Source organism: Phalacrocorax carbo, chromosome Z (genome assembly GCF_963921805.1).
Source record: "Phalacrocorax carbo chromosome Z, bPhaCar2.1, whole genome shotgun sequence".
NCBI lineage: Eukaryota > Metazoa > Chordata > Aves > Suliformes > Phalacrocoracidae > Phalacrocorax > Phalacrocorax carbo.
The window spans coordinates 63,522,775-63,530,932 of record NC_087548.1 but is presented as its reverse complement, the minus strand read 5'-3'; the positions used below and the strand labels follow the sequence as shown (position 1 = coordinate 63,530,932).

Below are 8,158 nucleotides of genomic sequence, written 5' to 3'. Positions count from 1 at the left end.
TCTGCATCATAAAACAGGAGAAGGGGAATGTTCTGTTATGTGGATTGCCCATAGCTTATGAGGTGCTTGTCTTTTTCTTTGAAAGGTGAGGAACTATAAGAAGAGTGTGAGAGCTCAGGTGACAGTGCTCTGCTGCAAGGGTGGCCTGCAGGCATGAGAAGTGAGAAAGGCATTTCCTGCTCCTCTTAGAATTTGATCCTGAATCTCACCTCATTCCTGATGAGGCTGGGGCTTAAATAATGACAGTATAGTTTTCTTTCTTTGTTTTAAAAAAAGAGAAAATAAGACTATATTTCTGCTTGTCGCAGATGTGAAGAAAAGCTAGAAAATACAACTTGAATGTTGCTCTAAAGGTCAAAAAATGAGACAGCAACTAAAACCAGCCCAAGCTTTATTTTAATCTCCTGATATTTTTTCTGGCTAATTACATTATTCTGCTGGGTCCTGCAATTTTTAAACACCTGGGATCAGCAGGACTCATTTGCACCAGTCACAAGGCTATGCTACCGCTCATCCCCCTCCTTTGAGCTTTGCTCGGGGGGCAGCTCCTGCGAAGATGCTCACGTCAGAGTGGAAAGCGAGGCAACTCAGTTCACGGGCAGCCTCTCGCTCTGCTTGCACCTCTTGGGGCACCAGGTGAGGAAAGATGTGGCAAGAAGGATGGTGTGGAAGGAGTCCTGGCTCCCTGGCTTCATCTCTTCTGCTGCCACAGGAACAGCACCTTGAAGCAGTACTGATGCTGTGCCTTTTCACGGTGCGAAGGTGCCGCGGTTCCTGCCAGCATCTTCAGAATTATTTCTGCCTGGTTTTCTTCTGCATTCCTACTGTCAATCGCTGACAGACAAGTACTTTGGGGGCTGATGGGCTGCACTTCTCACCAGGGTCTCACCACACACCTCCCTTGGACTATACTGTCAGACGTGGTGGACTGTAGAAATGGATAAATGATGACATCGTTGAGACCACCCTTAATTCAGGGCCATTTGTCCTTTCTCCTGGCTACAGAAGTGAGAGAAAGGGCTGAACAATTACAAGAAATGGTTGGAAGCACCCTGAAAATGAGGGAAATAATCTTCAATACAGGCGAGGCCTCCTGCTGTATCTATTACAGGTGTCCTGGGACACAGAAAGCCATGCCCTAGGTCTTGAAACCACTCACCTGGACAGAAGTGCCAGAACAGTCTGGTCTCAAATAAACTCTTGTCGGCCACCCCCATGTGAACCTGGTGCTCTTCTCAGAAATGAATGATCTCCTCTCTGCAACATAGTAAACATTAACAGGAGTTTATCGGTCATACCATTCCTTAGGTATTATTGTTTTAACAGTAGAGCTTACCAGCTTCTGTTACTGAGCACTATGCACCCAGGAGCAGACTTGGTCCCAGCACAGGCTGTCAAAGTGGATCTTCACAACAGGTCATTTTTTGACTCTAACTCAAGTCAATAAGCCAAGCAAATTCCCTGGGGTAATTATTAATTGTTTTTGTTTAATTTCACATTTTGGTGCAGCTCTTAAGTGTCAGTGTCCACCACAGCTGCCACAGCTCCATCGCTGGACTGAGTACTGACCAAGGAAGTCCAGGCTCTGCAGTATGGACATATTTCTTTCGTAAATGAAGTAGAACCTAGCCTAGCCCAGATCAGCAAAAATCACTGATTAGACACCTCCCCTCCCAGAATAATGGGATTCACTTTAAAGTAAGTAAAATTGCAAAGGTGTATTCTACCTCATAAATTCCCATGCCTCAGTAGATGCTTGCGTTTCCCTCACACTGGGGAGGCCTAGCAATTAACTGCCTTAACTTGCAAGCTGAGAGTCAGACTGCCACCTTGCCACCAGCCATGGTTTGTCTGTAAGGCTGCAGCCTTCCTAGAGGTCTGCATGACTCCTCACCTTCTGGACGGACTGTGCACAGAGGTGCACTGCTCCAGCTCCAGTGTTAGGGGTACTGACCCTCCTCCCACCGAAGCTAGTGCCACTTTTGTGCCTATGTAGATACTACATCTATATTCAGATCTGTTTAGCCTTGTCTTCTGTTCTGTGCTTGAGAAGAGTGTGTGCGTATGTGTGCATATGCACAGGTATATGCGTGCATTTAAATTTGATAGGTCTGTCTAGACCCAAGGCTGGGCAGTTTTAGCCCTGTCCACTTCTCACCCAAGAGGTGACACCACAAAATGCCATGATGTACTTGGACAACCTGGACTCTCAGCAGACTATAATCTCTCCCTTGGGCCTAAAAATCTATCTATGGCAAATCTGAACCGTCTAGGCCAATCTCAGGCACCCTGCAGAGCTCATGAGTGTGTGTATTCAGTCCCATGTGACAGTGAGTGCATGCTGTGGAGCAATACCAAAGCACAACACTTTAAAACGAGGAATACACCTCTCTATCATTAAGATTTTACATTTGTTCTAGTTTCCTTTTTTAAATAACTAAAAATAAACCATGGAGACTAACACACGCTTCTGTGCCCCATTCTGGCCCCTTTCCACTATGCCTAAGGATTTGCCTGCACTTGGTTATTCACTGAAACAGCAACTCTGGCTTTACGTATCTATCTATCTATCTATCTATCTATCTATCTATCTATCTATCTATCTATCTATCTATCTATCTATCTATCTATCTATCTATCTACAGCAAGCAACAGAACAAAAAGCATTACACAGGGTTTGCTTGGCTACACAAAACAGATCAAAAGCAGCCAGTTATCCATACCATTTGCCTAAAAGTTTCTTCCCATTTTTACTCATAACATGGAAAGCTTCAGACAGAAACATTTTTCCTAGCACTTCAGCAGTTCTCACTTCTGGGTGGCAGCAGGTAAACTGTAGTGAAAACACAAGGGGATATTTTCCTTCTGTGGTTCTTTTGAGATTACTGGATCATACTTCAGTATTTTCACTAATGTACATCTCATTTTTTGTCTAACCACCTAATTACAATATTTTCCTTATTACTGGCAGGCATGAACTAGCAACCGGCAAGAAAATATGTCCAGTCTCAAGCTGTCTGTAATCAGTATCTCATCTTGAGAGATGATCCAGGTTTTTGGAGACAAATAATGGACCTGTGATTCATTCCTGTGATTTTAATAGGCCAAAATTACACCTGCAGATGAAAACCCCGTTAAGAACTAGGGTGCTTGAGATGAGGATCTATATTTCGCAATGTGGGTTCCATTTTGACATTTTAAATACTCTTACACTGGCTTATCTGAGAGAGAAAATAAGTCCCTTGGACAAGTAAAACGAAACAGATAATTTGGTTTAGCTTTTTACATGACAAGTTGCCCATGTGTGTTCTCTGTTTCCTTGGATACTAGAGATTTCATGCCACAGTTTAGCCGCACATATATTTTCTATTCCATTACAGCACCTGGAACATGCAGGAAAAATCCTCAGAAATTGTTAAGATATGAACAATACTGCAGGTGTAACCTCAGACAGGAACCTCCTAGACAGGGTCAGATAGAAGTGGACAGGAAAAGCAGGAAAATCATCATCTGCATAGGCTTCTCAGTGGTGCTTGCTCTTGCTTTTCTGAGCAGGTAAGACTTCCATGGGAATATTCTCTTTCCTTCACCATTCTGAAACTGCGGTTGTTTTTGCTTTTGGTATCCACCTGACTGAAAACTGAAAATATAATGGGCTAGACCATGTGCATAGTTTGGACTAAAGGCCAGTCCAGTGCATTTTCAAAACAGTTTTCATAAGCCCTTGCACAATCATAATTGTGTGACAAAAATCAGAAGTTCCATCCTCAAAGCTACACTTAGGTGTGCAGATTTATTTACTAATCTTACAGACCAGTTTACAGACAAATTTACTCTTTCTGTTCACTCGTGCGATTATTCAATATCTGAATATTTGCCTAGCATTTCCTAAGCCTTTTGCAAGTCATGATGATTTTCCTAAAAATGGACAGATTACCAACTAATTCCAAGTTAGTTGATACTAACAACAAAGCTGGTTTAAAAAGCCTTACAAAATTTCACCAGATAACCTTTAATAAGACTTGTTTAGTCTCAATGAAAGGGCAGGGAAGACCTAGAGAAACGTGGTGAGTACTTTCCAAAGAGTTCTTCCATCTTTAGGTGGTGGTTTATTTGTGTTTAGTAAATCTAGATGGTCTTTTCTCATTAGTTTGTTGAGTTATTCTGAAAACCCAAACAACTTTTATAATTTACACTGTTTTGCAGCAAGGAGCGATACAAGCTAGTTGTGTGTTTTCTGAAGAGTCACCTTCTTCTGCCCATCTGGAACCTACCTATGTTTCTTTAAGTCAACGTTTTTGATGTTTTGTGTTGGAAGAGTCCATGAAACGTGGTCAGCTCCTTCAAGTCACTCAAGATCTTACAGACCTGTGAGTTCTGCTCCTTTCCAGACTGAAGTGTCGTAAACTGTTTGAATTTTTATCATGGGAAAGCTGTTCTCTAGCTTCACAAAACTTGCCATTCTTCTCTGTAACTTCTCAGTTCTTTGACTTTTTCTCAGACGCTTCAAACCAAATGCAGTGTCCAATGCAGATATATCATAGATATGCATACAGTGCCATAATGGCATTCCCTGTTTAGTCCTTCACCATTTTCTGAACAACCTGGATCTTCCTTCATGTTTCTGACCATTGCTGAGAACTGAGTTGATGTTTTCACTGGATGCACCTCACCTTCTAAAAACCCTTTCCTTTTCCTGTTGCCAAAAAAGAGGAGGCACAGTTCCTAATTTAACTGCCTCACTTCAGTCTTTAAATTAATGTGATGAATTAGGTATTTAAACCTTGTCTGAGAGAAAGTGTAGAGAAATTTAGGCAGAATATAGCAGACTGTCATTATTTATTTTCAAACACTGGCAAGGCACTGAATATTTTGTGCTGTTCTATAAACACTTTTGTTTCCTCTTCTACTGCTGCTTCAGATGCACAAACCCTTCTCTCCACCTCTTTGCACTTCCAGCTTCCTTCAGAGGGAGGGGAACTGGGTGAGCTGGGGGGTGCAAAGGCTCTACACTCGTCCCTGAATAGGGAAAGCAAAATGTCATTACAGGCGACACAGGATTTCACTGAAGTGGTGAGGTATATCTTACCTTGTTTTTCACATCGGTGATGATTGATGCTTGGTGTCAACATTTTCACTGAGAGTCCACCACTGACACCTACATGTCCCTTAAGTCATGTGAGGATTTTACAGACACTGGGGATATTCCCTGGGATGCGATCTGACAGATTTGGAGCCACTTCATGATGGCAACATCTGCCTAATGGGGACAAAGGCCAGCATGAACCAAGCCATTGTAGCAAAAGGCTCTGGCAAAGCTTCCTAGATGGATTCCCAGATATGTTCTTGCCCACGATGTAGAAAGGTGGGGTGGGAGGGACTCACCACCCACTAGTGTAGGTCTCTTGATTCCAAAAGGCATCAGGTCTTGAAACAGCCCGCAGTGTAGCAATATTCCAGAAAATGCATTAGAAATAACTTCATAACTAGGCTTGCAAATTTTGTTTTTATCAATTATACCACAGAATTCCTAACAAGAATGATGGCCCCTGCTGCATTAGAAGAATGCAGGCTTGCACTTGGAGAGGGTTCCTGCATTGGGAAGCCTGTTTAAAGACAGGATCATTAACTTCAATTCCCTCCCAGGAGAGTGGCTGGCTTCATGACTAATGCTCAGCACAGTTAAGTGGCACAGCTAGAGTTCTTGGCAAAGCAACATATGGTGTTTTCAAGCAATGTAGATGTTTCATTGAATATGTTTCCCACTCTGTTACCTTGCAACACTTCAGGGCACCTCTTTGCTCTGTTTATTATTGCTGCGCTAGTCCTTTTTACCTTTGTTCTCAAATATATTCATTATTTACTGTATTATTACTAGAAATTTGTAATACAAAGATAGACACACCTGTGTACGCATCATTTTGGGGTTTCTTGTAATTGAAACTCCAAACTATGCAAAAGCCTTTTGATGCCAGACTCCGCCACTACTTTCCATCATATTTTGCATGCTGCTCATGAGTCGGGGACTCTTTGTGCAAAGCACTGAGGCCTTGGTTTTATGCCAACTAGAAACTCAATACACTTTTTGACTGCTTGGCATGTGTCCTTTGGAACAACAGCATTTTTATTTGCACAAGTAGCCTGTACATAAATAAGTTTGGTTTAGAGGCAGGCAGAAAGATACATACATATACAGAGCAATAAAGCCCAGCCATGCCGGGAGGGCTTACCAGTTAGTACAGTGTGTTAACTCAGTGAACCACATTTGCCCTCTCTGGAAAAGCCACTGTGATATCTCCTCCAGAGCCTAATGAGCCAGTCCCAGAACAATCCTTGTGAGTCATCAGTTTCCATTTGCACAAACCTGGTGTTAAATGAAATGAGAGAGAGGCAGATAATCTATTTATGTTCATAGGACTGATGCTAGGGTGAAATTCAGAGGGGGTCTACAGGGGAGCAAACAGCACTAACCTGGACTGCTGAGAATGGAGGTGGACTCACCAAAGAAGCCAGGTGGCTGTAACATTCGTTCTCTTACCAAATCTGTGTCCCATTTACTTCCTGAGTATACATCGAGAAACAAGGAAGGAGGGTTTTTTGCTGGGGTCTTCCTGAATCTACTAAACTTTCCATCACCTGAACACTTAAGAGGACAGCTTGTCATACAAACCTAACTTGAGTCTATGATAGCAGTACTACTGTTAATAGGCATGCTGCCCTGGTGAAAATGAGGACCTTTGTTTTTTCAGCAGTACAAGGCCAAATCATTGATAAATGATTCATGCACAATAAGAAATCTGGGATGAAAAACTAAGTACTTACGGTATGAAGAAGTGCTTGCAGCACTCTGCTGTAAGCCGACAGCTCCACCCTGGCTCAACAGTGTCACCCAGTCACACCAGCAGTATGGGATATCATGAGCCCTGGCATCACCTTTGCCTCTCCATTCTTGCTCCATGCAGAGAACATTGCACATAGAGGGGTCAGAACCAAGGCACCCTTTTGCCCCAGAAATTTCAAGATGCTGAAACTGTCCCAGGATGGCCCTGCTACTAGCCATGATGCAGAGACCCTAAGACATTATATTTCAGTGGGATGAGACCTACCCCACAGTGAGCAGAAAACAAAATTGGCTCAACATATCTTTGATCCCTGAGTTTTGCAGCATGTATACTCGATCTTAAGGCTTTCTTGGGAGAGCACAGCAAACCCAGGAGCCTCATGATCTTAGGAAAGTCAGGACAGTGACTGTCTAAATCCCAACTGCTGTGGCATGTAAGGAGCTGCAGGTTCTCTCTGACTCCTGTAGGGGTCTGGCTGGCCATGCCGCCAACCCTGGCAAACTCCAGGTGGTTTTCAGCCCCTCTTCTCTGACGACTTTTATATCCCTCAGGATAAAATAAATCAAGCAAACACTCACATTTGAGCTAAACTAAAAAAAAAAAAATAATTAGATGTTGTAATGGGTCACCCAAGTCATCTAATCACTTCTATGAATGGATGCATTTCCAAGGGAGAACAGCTCAAGAGCAAATCATAGCCAGCTAAATCAAATGGAATCAACTGCAGTAAGATAGTGCTATTGCTGGTTCAAAGTCAAACTGACCTGTAACTTGACTGATCAAAAAACCAATGCAGGCCTGTTTCATTCACACTGCTGCCCTCTTTCCAACACAAATGTTGTTGAAGTTCAAATATAGAAAAGGCACAATCTAGACCACTTAGTCACTGCAGTATGTGTTCCTGAAGTCTATGGGTTTTTTTTCCCTTGATTTATGTCCATGTTTGCAATCATTTGTGGGTGTGGTGGGTTGACTTGGACTGAATGCCAGGTGCCACCAAGCTGCTCTATCACTTGTCTCCTCAGCAGGACCGACGAGAGGAGGGAGAAAATGAGATGGAAAAAGAAACCTTGTGGATCAAGATAAAGGTAGTTTAATAAAGAAAAAGCAAAGGCTGTGCATGGAAGCAAAAGGAGAACAAAGAATTTATTCTCTCCAGCCACTTCACCGGAAGTAGGGCTTCAGTACGTGTAGCGGTTACTCTGGAAGACAAATGTCATAAGTAATGACTGCCCTTCCCCTGCCACCCTTCCTCCTTTCTCTTAGCTTTTATTGCTGAGCAGACGTCATATGGTATGGAATATCCCTTGAATCAG

At 42.8% G+C, this 8,158-nt stretch overlaps 1 long non-coding RNA gene across 2 annotated transcripts; it reads right to left on the bottom strand.

The window, feature by feature from the left end:
• Positions 1 to 407: 407 nt before the first annotated feature.
• LOC135310534 (uncharacterized) lies at positions 408 to 7,107 on the bottom strand. 2 transcript variants are annotated; one of them, XR_010370630.1, is made up of 4 exons: positions 6,472 to 7,107; positions 6,231 to 6,364; positions 1,160 to 1,257; positions 408 to 928 (listed from the first exon to the last, which is right to left on the bottom strand). It is a non-coding gene; the product is annotated as an uncharacterized LOC135310534 (long non-coding RNA). The 2 variants fall into 2 exon arrangements; XR_010370629.1 differs by having other exon boundaries at positions 6,231 to 7,107.
• Between the last annotated feature and the right edge of the window lie 1,051 nt (positions 7,108 to 8,158).